This window comes from Bufo bufo, chromosome 2 (assembly GCF_905171765.1).
Source record: "Bufo bufo chromosome 2, aBufBuf1.1, whole genome shotgun sequence".
NCBI classification, from domain to species: Eukaryota; Metazoa; Chordata; class Amphibia; order Anura; family Bufonidae; genus Bufo; species Bufo bufo.
Window position 1 is genome coordinate 147,140,719 of NC_053390.1, and position 12,368 is coordinate 147,153,086.

Here is a 12,368-nt window from a genome sequence, read left to right on the forward strand (position 1 = left end):
GTGATCAATGACAGGGGGGTGATCACCCAATATAGACTCCCTGATCACCCCCCTGTCATTGATCACCCCCCTGTCATTGATCACCCCCCTGTAAGGCTCCATTCAAACGTCCGTATGTTTTTTACGGATCCACGGATACATGGATCGGATCCGCAAACCACATACGGACATCTGAATGGAGCCTTATAGGGGGGTGATCAATGACAGGGGGGTGATCACCCCATATAGACTCCCTGATCACCCCCCTGTCATTGATCACCCCCCTGTAAGGCTCCATTCAGACTTTTTGTGGCCCAAGTTAGCGGAAATTATTATTTTTTTCTTACTAAGTCTCATATTCCACTAACTTGTGTCAAAAAATAAAATCTCACATGAACTCACCATACCCCTCACGGAATCCAAATGCGTAAAAAATTTTAGACATTTATATTCCAGACTTCTTCTCACGCTTTAGGGCCCCTAAAATGCCAGGGCAGTATAAATACCCCACATGTGACCCCATTTCGGAAAGGAGACACCCCAAGGTATTCCATGAGGGGCATATTGAGTCCATGAAAGATTGAAATTTTTGTCCCAAGTTAGCGGAAAGGGAGACTTTGTGAGAAAAAAAAAATATCAATTTCCGCTAACTTGTGCCAAAAAAAAAATATTATATGAACTCGCCATGCCCCTCATTTAATACCTTAGGGTGTCTTCTTTCCAAAATGGGGTGTATTTATACTGCCCTGGCATTTTAGGGGCCCTAAAGCGTGAGAAGAAGTCTGGGATCCAAATGTATAAAAATTCCCTCATAAAAGGAATGTGGGCCCCTTTGCGCATCTAGGCTGCAAAAAAGTGTCACACATCTTGTATCGCCGTACTCAGGAGAAGTTGGGCAATGTGTTTTGGGGTGTCATTTTACATATACCCATGCTGGGTGAGATAAATATCTTGGTCAAATGCCAACTTTGTATAAAAAATGGGAAAAGTTATTTTTTGCCGAGATATTTCTCTCACCCAGCATGAGTATATGTAAAAAGACACCCCAAAACACATTGCCCAACTTCTCCTGAGTACGGCGATACTACATGTGTGACACTTTTTTGCAGCCTAGGTGGGCAAAGGGGCCCATATTCCAAAGAGCACCTTTAGGATTTCACAGGTCATTTTTTACACATTTTTATTTCAAACTACTTACCACACATTAGGGCCCCTAGAATGCCAGGGCAGTATAACTACCCCACAAGTGACCCCATTTTGGAAAGAAGACACCCCAAGGTATTCCGTGAGGGGCATTGGCGAGTTCCTAGAATTTTTTATTTTTTGTCACAAGTTAGCGGAAAATGATGATTTTTTTTATTTTTATTTTTTTCTTAGAAAGTCTCATATTCCACTAACTTGTGACAATAAATAAAAACTTCCATGAACTCACTATGCCCATCACGAAATACCTTGGGGTGTCTTCTTTCCAAAATGGGGTCACTTGTGGGGTAGTTATACTGCCCTGGCATTTTAGGGGCCCGAATGTGTGAGAAGTGGTTTCAAATCAAAATCTGTAAAAAATGGCCGGTGAAATCCGAAAGGTGCTCTTTGGAATGTGGGCCCCTTTGTCCACCTAGGCTGCAAAAAAGTGTCACACATCTGGTATCACCGTACTCAGGAGAAGTTGGGCAATGTGTTTTGGGGTGTCTTTTTACATATACCCATGCTGGGTGAGAGAAATATCTTGGCAAAAGACAACTTTTCCTATTTTATTATACAAAGTTGGCATTTGACCGAGATATTTATCTCACCCAGCATGGGTATATGTAAAATGACACCCCAAAACACATTGCCCAACTTCTCCTGAGTACGGAAATACCAGATGTGTGACACTTTTTTGCAGCCTAGGTGGGCAAAGGGGCCCACATTCCAAAGAGCACCTTTCGGATTTCACCGGCCATTTTTTACAGATTTTGATTTCAAACTACTTCTCACGCATTCGGGCCCCTAAAATGCCAGGGCAGTATAACTACCCCACAAGTGACCCCATTTTGGAAAGAAGACACCCCAAGGTATTTCGTGATGGGCATAGTGAGTTCATGGAAGTTTTTATTTTTTGTCACAAGTTTGTGGAATATGAGACTCTGTAAGAAAAAAAAATCAAAAAAAAAAATCATCATATTCCGCTAACTTGTGACAAAAAATAAAAAGTTCTATGAACTCACTATGCCCATCAGCGAATACCTTAGGGTGTCTACTTTCTGAAATGGGGTCATTTGTGGGGTGTTTGTACTGTCTGGCCATTGTAGAACCTCAGGAAACATGACAGGTGCTCAGAAAGTCAGAGCTGCTTCAAAAAGCGGAAATTCACATTTTTGTACCATAGTTTGTAAACGCTATAACTTTTACCCAAACCATTTTTTTTTTTTACCCAAACATTTTTTTTTAATCAAAGACATGTAGAACAATAAATTTAGAGAAAAATTTATATATGGATGTCGTTTTTTTTTGCAAAATTTTACAACTGAAAGTGAAAAATGTCACTTTTTTGCAAAAAAATCATTAAATTTCGATTAATAACAAAAAAAGTAAAAATGTCAGCAGCAATGAAATACCACCAAATGAAAGCTCTATTAGTGAGAAGAAAAGGAGGTAAAATTAATTTGGGTGGTAAGTTGCATGACCGAGCAATAAACGGTGAAAGTAGTGTAGTGCAGAAGTGTAAAAAGTGGCCTGGTCATTAAGGGTGTTTAAGGTAGGGGAGCTGAGGTGGTTAAATGATATTTTTGCAACAAAGATTTTGACATCTGAGAGTTAAAGGTGAAATGCTATTTAAAGTTCAACATATATATATTTGCCCTTTGATTAGATACAATCTAGAAAAATACATTTAAATTACACTTTGGTGGCGTTTACGCTTACACAGCCAAGGAGGAGAAGCATGCGTGCGGACGCACGCTGATGATGTGCGCACCCCCCTTCGGCGTCCGTGCTCCCTGTCCGATGCGATCCCTCTTTGACTGAAGCTCTGATGCCGCCGCGACTTCTGTCTTAAGGCTGCCGGGAATGCCGTGGGGAGTCGGCTTTACTCTAGCTCCTAGCTCCTGCTCTACTCCAGCTCCTGGAATCTGCTCTACACCAGCTCCTGTAACGGCGCCGGCTATGAGGTCAGCTGATGGCGCCTGAAGTCGGCTGGATACCACTTGCCCCGCTACCCGGTTCTTTTTCTGCTGGTCGTCTATCAATTGCCCTATGCTGAGATCCTGCTGCCGGAAGGCCAACACCCCATTGGTGGGGGCGGTAAGAACCTGAGGGGTTCCTCCGGGTAAACTCATAGGACGGTGTTGTGAAAGTGGGAGGTTGGTTGGAGGATCTTCCCCTTCTCCCCCCTGGAACTCTGGGCATGGTGGTGTGACCTGGTCACCCCGCCATATCCGCATCGGAATTGTGTAAATCTAACTGGACTCAAAAAAGCTAGGGAGTGGGGAGTGTGGGTTGGAGGGATATAGGGGGTGAGAACAACAGGATCTAAATAATAACAATACTGGTGGAATCTGTGCGGCCCCCGCCCCAAAACTCAAGCTGGCATAGGGTGCTACCACGACGAAGTGCGAGAATTGGGCCATAAAGATCAATAGAGGGCGGGCAGCGGGTCCAGAGGCTATTCGGCTGGGAAGAACATAACGATGGATTGGAACAGGGAATGTTTTGTACCATCAACAGCACTCCTAGTAGAAAAGTCCTTTTTTGCAGGCATTAAAAATGCCGAAGTGGCCTGAAATCCAATTTCACTAGCCGGTTGCTATAAAGGAGATACTGCTAGTTTGCCTCGAGACCTAATTGTCCATGGTGGGGATGGTATGGAATTTGAAATTAAGTACAGTATGCAAGCACCTTTAGGGTAATTCACTCACATAAGGAAAAATGGCGACTAGTGTCTGTGAGTAAACAGAAACTAATTCAAATAACACAAATAATCAAGAGAGTTTCTAATATCTATGAACTAACAACTTGTAACTGCTGCTGTTACTAACTGCGGAACTCCTGGTCATTTAACTGTATTGTTTTTATTAACAACCATAGATAGTCAGTTAGACAGCTAACGCATATTTGTCTGTGGATACAAGAGAAATTGCTAATTTTAGCATAGGCGACAGTGTTATTGCTTTACTAACCGTCGACGATACTACTCGTAGACCTTCTAATCAACCAATCGCTACTACACTACTAATAGTAAAAACGGACTGTTACTTTATAACTGATTGTGAATATACGAAAATTGTTGTTTTATGCGTATGTGATAGATATACACTGCGTGCAGAATTATTAGGCAAATGAGTATTTTGACCACATCATCCTCTTTATGCATGTTGTCTTACTCCAAGCTGTATAGGCTCGAAAGCCTACTACCAATTAAGCATATTAGGTGATGTGCATCTCTGTAATGAGAAGGGGTGTGGTCTAATGACATCAACACCCTATATTAGGTGTGCATAATTATTAGGCAACTTCCTTTCCTTTGGCAAAATGGGTCAAAAGAAGGACTTGACAGGCTCAGAAAAGTCAAAAATAGTGAGATATCTTGCAGAGGGATGCAGCACTCTTAAAATTGCAAAGCTTCTGAAGCGTGATCATCGAACAATCAAGCGTTTCATTCAAAATAGTCAACAGGGTCGCAAGAAGCGTGTGGAAAAACCAAGGCGCAAAATAACTGCCCATGAACTGAGAAAAGTCAAGTTTGGCCACCAGTTTGGCCATATTTCAGAGCTGCAACATCACTGGAGTGCCCAAAAGGTAAGAAAGGCTGAAAGACGACCACCACTGAACAAGACACACAAGCTGAAACGTCAAGACTGGGCCAAGAAACATCTCAAGATTGATTTTTCTAAGGTTTTATGGACTGATGAAATGAGAGTGAGTCTTGATGGGCCAGATGGATGGGCCCGTGGCTGGATTGGTAAAGGGCAGAGAGCTCAAGTCCGACTCAGACGCCAGCAAGGTGGAGGTGGAGTACTGGTTTGGGCTGGTATCATCAAAGATGAGCTTGTGGGCCTTTTCGGGTTGAGGATGGAGTCAAGCTCAACTCCCAGTCCTACTGCCAGTTTCTGGAAGACACCTTCTTCAAGCAGTGGTACAGGAAGAAGTCTGCATCCTTCAAGAAAAACATGATTTTCATGCAGGACAATGCTCCATCACACGCGTCCAAGTACTCCACAGCGTGGCTGGCAAGAAAGGGTATAAAAGAAGAAAATCTAATGACATGGCCTCCTTGTTCACCTGATCTGAACCCCATTGAGAACCTGTGGTCCATCATCAAATGTGAGATTTACAAGGAGGGAAAACAGTACACCTCTCTGAACAGTGTCTGGGAGGCTGTGGTTGCTGCTGCACGCAATGTTGATGGTGAACAGATCAAAACACTGACAGAATCCATGGATGGCAGGCTTTTGAGTGTCCTTGCAAAGAAAGGTGGCTTTATTGGTCACTGATTTGTTTTTGTTTTGTTTTTGAATGTCAGAAATGTATATTTGTGAATGTTGAGATGTTATATTGGTTTCACTGGTAAAAATAAATAATTGAAATGGGTATATATTTGTTTTTTGTTAAGTTGCCTAATAATTATGCACAGTAATAGTCACCTGCACACACAGATATCCCCCTAAAATAGCTAAAACTAAAAACAAACTAAAAACTACTTCCAAAAATATTCAGCTTTGATATTAATGAGTTTTTTGGGTTCATTGAGAACATGGTTGTTGTTCAATAATAAAATTAGTCCTCAAAAATACAACTTGCCTAATAATTCTGCACTCCCTGTACTGTCTTATGTGAACTGTCCCCCTCTGAGGTTCTATACTGACAGAGTACTTGGGCTAGTCTGGGGAGGAGGAAAGGGTGGACAGGGGTGTAGTGGGACAAAGGCGAGACAGGGTACAGGGAAAAAGGCAAAGGGCCAACTGGAGTTGAATACTACGGTTTCCCCAGTCCCTAAAAGAAATGAGAAATCCAAACAGTTACTCCTGACTAGCATGCGCGGACATAGCCCTGCAAAGAAAAAAAATGAGGACGGGCTATTAGAACAGGAGGGGGAACCGCTCTTGGAGGGGAACTCTGAGTCAGTGTTGGTAGGGGACGGTCCCCGGTCTGGGGAGAGAGGTGGCGGTCAGTCTGATGAGGCCGAAAGAATAAGAGACGCTTAAGAACAGTCTCCCAGCCTGCAAGATATATTTCAGGAAATAATAAAATGCAATATGGCGTAACGGGACCTCTCTCTCCAGACCAGGAATATTAGGGAATCGGTCGGACTCCTTAGGGCGGACCTACAAAACTATAAAGATAGACTGACAGAAGTAGAAAAGAGAAGTGGAGGACATAGTGCAGACAGTGGTTAAAGACAAAAATAAGTTAATGGTAGAAAATAAGGAAATAAAATATAAACTAATACAGCTGGAAAATAGGGCCAGGAGGTCAACTTTGAGATGCCTGGGGATCCCAGAGGGAGCAGGGGGGCAAGAACCTCACAGTTTTATACAAGTCTGGTTGAGGGAACAATGAGGGAGAGTGCTTATAGAGTACCGGCAAAGATACCTCCTCCGGGTACTAGACCGAGGGTAATGATTTTGAATCTGCTCTCGGTCAGCGACAGGGAGAAGATATTGCGCAGTGCAAGAAGGAAAGAAAGGCTGGACTACGCGGGTACAACAGTTATGATATTTCCCGATTATGCAAAAAAAACTGTAAATGAAAGAAGCCGGTTTATGGATGTGAAAAAAATACTGCGGTCAAAGAACTTTAAATACTCAATGATGTTTCAGGCTAAGCTGAGAATCAAATGGGAAAGTAAAATGTGTTTTTTTGAGACAGCAGAGGCGGCGGGAGAATGGGTTAAGGAAAAGATAAAAGGCTGAGCGGCGGGCTGGGTTGTACGGGGTGCCGTAAGGGAGAATGCTAGTTTAGAGAACCAGGACTAAGGTTTCCTGGATCATTTGTGAGGGATGGGGGTGGTTTGTCGGTTGCCTTTTTTTTTTTTCTTCTCCTCCTCTCTCTCAATCCGTTGTCCCCCCCCCCCCCCTCTATCCCCGTGGTGCCATCCTCCTCCCTCTCCTGTCTCAGTATTCCCGACAATATTGGGGGCCCTCCATACTCTGGGAATGGATAGGATTATCAACAAAAAAACATGAGAATTACCTCATGGAATATTAGGGGGCTGAGTAGGGGCTCCAAGAGAGCTGCGGTCTTTGATGTAATACATAGATCTCTCCCCGCAATAGTTTGTCTGCAGGAAACACATCTGACGAAGGAGACCAGGGATGGGATAGTCAGACCATGGATGCAATATGCTTTCCACTCAGTGTATTCAGCATACGCGAGAGGGGTAAGCATATTAATACATCGGGACATAGACATAAAAATAGTGAAAGTAACTATAGATAGGGAGGGCTGTTATGTCCTGTTGGACTGTATACTGGAAGGTAGGACGTGGTTAATAGCAAGTGTGTATATACCCCCACCCTTTAAAATTGACGTCCTATTAAAAATCTATGATATAGCACTTAAGGCAGGGGATAAATTACTGTTGGTGGTTGGAGATTTCAATAATGTTATGGATGCAAGAATAGATAGATGTAAATCGGTGAATAATCAAGATCCCTGCATGCGATCCAAATTAGAAAATATCACTAAGGAGATGGGCTGGATTGACATTTGGAGGGTTATGCACCCTAATTCACGGAAATACTCGTGTTTTTCAAAGACTCACAAGAGTCTATCACGGATAGATTTAGTTTTCACAAATGAGAAAAGCTCACTGGAAATCGTAGGGGTGAAATATGGGCAACGGGGAGTTTCGGACCACAATCCAATTAATATAAATATTAAAACACAAAAAAAAAAGAGGGATGAACATAAGTATAGGATGGATAAACATGATGGATACACATGATAAGATCTTGCGAGAGATAAGAGAGTTTTTTGAGATGAACGATGGATCAACGACAGTTAATATAATATGGGAGGCTGCCAAGGCCTTTATTAGAGGGATTATTACAAAGTATACAGTGCTATATAAGAAAGGAATAAGGGAGAAAATAACAATACTAGAAGGCGAGGCATAAAAAAAGGAAAAAAAATTATTGAAAATCCCACAGATCAAAACTATACTTCCTGGATAGAGAAGGCCTCGGAACTAAAGGATGAATTGCTCCTATTGGCAGAACAACAAAAAGAAAATTGCATAAGGGATAATTATATCCATGCACATATCCCTGGTAAAAAATTAGCGGCCTTGGTAGCGACCCAAACAAAAAAGAATAAGTATATCCATTGTATAATGGATGAAACGGGACATAAAAATACTGAGCAAACAGCCAAAACAGAGCTACTCCAAAAATATTTTGCTGATATATATATAGAAGTAAGATAAAAAAAATTCAGAGCAAATACAACAGTTTTTGGATGAAATCACTATTTCGAGGTTAACAATAGATCAATGCAAGTCCCTGGAAGCTCCCTTGACCCCGTCAGAAGTCTATGAGATGTTAAATGGGATAACAAAGAACAAGGCTCCAGGCATAGATGGCATCCCGTTTGAGGTGTATGTTCAATATAAAGAAATACTAATTCCAAAACTGCTTACAGTTTGGGGGTCAGCGAAGCACGTAGGAAAACTGCCAGACTCTATGCGGGAAGCCTTGATCACACTTATCCTAAAGCCAGGCAAGGACCCAGTCCTATTGGACTCGTATCGCCCTATCTCACTGATTACCACAGACAACAAAATATTAGCTAAGACTTTGGCAAATAGACTTAGGAGAGTGATCACTGTGCTTGTTCATGAGGATCAGTCGGGATTCATGTTGGGCAAAACCACCACAGAGAATATCATGAGATATTTTGTGAACACCCAGTTTGAACCCACAAATTGCGGAGAACGGTTGATTGTAACTATAGATGCCTCAAAGGCTTTTGACACAATAGAATGGCCCTTCCTGTTTAACACAATGAAGAAAATAGGATTTGGGGATTGCTTTGTTACATGGGTAAAACTACTGTATACAGAAATTTCTGCAAGGCTGATAGTAAATGGAGAACACTCAGATGGCATACCAATTGGCAGAGGGGTTAGACAGGGATGTCCCCTCTCCCCTCTGCTCTTTGCTATAGCTATTGAACCACTTGCAGACATGATTAGACAGGATCCGGGAATTGAGGGGTTCAGATATCGTACCCACGAGGAAAAAATTGCTTTGTGTGCGGACGATATCATGTTATTTGTGGGCTCATATGGGTCACTAATATTTCAGGTATTTGAGCAATTTGGTAAATATGCGGGACTCAGTATAAACTGGTCTAAATCAGCATGTATCCCGATTGATCCTCTGAACGATTTTAGACCGGGACAGTTGGAAATTAAGACGATGAACGAACCCGTTAAATATTTGGGAATTCAGATCACCCCGGACCCCAATGACTATCTTAGATTAAATGTTACTCCGAAAATCCAGGAAATTAAGAAGAAAATAGAGGTATGGAAAAGATTGCACATATCGATGGCAGGTCTTATTTCACTGGTTAAGATGTGCGTACTACCCGCCTTGAACTATATCCTGTGGAATACACCAGTGATAATCCCCAAAAGATACTTTAAAATAATAGTTAGTTTATTGACCGATTTAATATGGCGAGGGGAAAAAAACTAGGATAAAGGCACAGATACTGAATATTCAGGAGAGGGAGGGCGGACTGTCTGTACCAGATTTGGAACTCTATTTTAGGGCAGGGATTATAAAAAATATGATAATATGGAGTAATACGCAAAGTTACAAAAATGTTATAGCAGGGACAAATAAAAGACTGGAGAAATGTAGCATCTTTCAAGTTATGGAAACGGGTGTTCTGGCCCAACAGGGAGGTAAATATAGATCTTTGATCCTGTTGATGGCCAAGAGTTGGGAGATGGTAAAAGAACTATGGTCCCAAACTGGGCTTTATGCAGCCACCATACTATGGGACAATATTGGCCTCACAGAATTAGAGTCACTTGATCAGAAGATCTGGTGGAAATATGGAATATACAAACTGGGACAGGTATGGGAGGAGGGGGATGTGGTACCCTATGGAGAGTTGGAAAGGAAGTACCAACTGAAGAATGTATGGTTGAGGTTTTACTACTTACAACTACAACATGCATTGTATAAGACGATAGGGAAAGGCACACAAATAGCCACCTTGCCACAACCCCTGGAGAATATTACTGAGTTAAGACCTGGCAAGAAACTGATCTCAAGAATATACCAATGGCTGTCGCACCACAAAAATAACAGAAGAGCAGTTGCTAACCTGACCCATAAATGGCAGGGCATTTTGGAACCTGTGCGGGAAGACTTCTGGGATTCAGCTATACAGGCAAAAGGTTTCAAGGAATTTTTCTCATAGAATAATCCAATTTAATATATTGTATTGTCTCTATTACTCTCCTAAAAAGCTAATGAAGTACTATAGTACTAAAGTCTTTACTTGCCAAAAGTGCGGAGAGATAGGGGCAGACGATATACATATATTATGGACATGTATAAAAATCCAAAATTACTGGGCAAAGATAATTGAAAAAATTGAGGAATACCATCAGTTTACAGTACCCAGACATTTTGAGGAATGTATTTTAGGGGTGCTGGATGGGGTGGAAGGTTCTCAACACAGGGAAATTGCAACCAAATTATTGTTCCAAGCCAGGAAATGTATAGTTGGGCACTGGGGGGGGGGAGTGAGGCCCCTACAGTTAAAGAATTGGAGAACCACACAACGATGTCGCTAGCCAGTGAGGAGTTCTGCTTGACCGGGTTGAAGAAAAAAACATAGATTTGCCAGGATGTGGCGGAGGTGGCTAAATAAATAAAAACTGAGGGTGGTGGGGGAGAGGGACAATGGAGGGAGGACGGTAATAATAGTTTTTTTATTTTTTTTTCTTCGGCGGCAACTGACATACAATGGGTGGGGAGGTGGGGAAATATTTATAATGCAATTACTATGTAACTATGTAAGAACAAGATGTTTTGTGAAAAACTTTGTACGAATTGAAAAGTTGTAATAAAGATTTATTTATAAAAAAAAAAATACACTTTGGTATCTTTCACAGACAAGAAATAAGCATTTTTTTTGTTCTAATCGATTAGTAAGGAGACATTTCAATGGCAAGTGATTTCTCATTTACATGTTAAAGACAGCTAGAGGTTACAATTATACACTATGGTAATTACATAACATGAGGACCCAGTTCCATCAAAGCGAAGGGATGTGGAAATGAAAGCATTATAAATTTAACTTGCTAGGAAAAATTCTTCAGATCATCAAATCTAACATTAACCCCTTCCATTCTGAAATGATTATTCCTTTAGAGGCGATGCTGCTAGAATTTAGAGTCCTTTTGGAATTGTGATTTCTTCATTAACCACGAGAGAACACAGGCTTGGACTGGCCCACAGGGGTACAGGTGAATCCCCCCGGTAGGCCCCCGAGCAAGTTGGGCCCCTAGTTCCCCACACATGTGGCACATGGTGCACTAGAGTGACTGCACTATCTATAGATAGGCAGCATCTCAACCAGCCTATGTCCATATAAAAACTGGGTAGATTATTTAAAGGGGTTGTCCAGGTTCAGAGCTGAACCCATATCCTCTTCTTCCTCCAATCATCCCCACTTACCCCACTCATTTCATGCTCCGATGCTCTCTCCGGGCTTTTTTTTATTAGATCCAGTGATCGATACTAATGGGCGTACTTTAGCGCAGCCCTAGCCTGTAAAATGGACGCCTAGCAGTGTTAAAAATATAAACAAACAGCCCTTGCCCCGTGCGATGTCGCGCGGGGCGAGGGAGTGCTTTGGAGCATGAAATGCTCCGATGCTCATCTCAGGGGGACTGAGTGGAGGAAGAAGGGGACATGTCCGGGTTCAGCTCTGAACCTGGACAACCCCTTTAACAGTTTATTATTATAGATGCATTGGGTGGCTGAGATGACTTGTAGACACAGCGACAGGCCAAGCTAGTACCCTCATTAACTAGGCACCCGGCTTCTTGAAGTCGCTGCCTGGACCCCAATAATTAATCACCTTGTAGAGCCCTGCTGCTTTCTGCCACTGTGTGAACAGGTAATATTTGCAGGTATCTGTGTAGTGAAACCCCAGAATAAATTTTACTGGTGGGCCCTAGGCACCCCAGTCAGACACTGATTGTAATCCTCTCCGCTTATACCCCCTCCTTGAAATATCCTCTGATATTCCATAGTATCTACCTGGACATAGTAACATAGTTTATAAGGCTGAAAAAAGACATCTGTCCATCCAGTTCAGCCTGTTATCCTGCAAGTTGATCCAGAGGAAGCCCAAAAAAAAAAAACCTGTGAGGCAGAAGC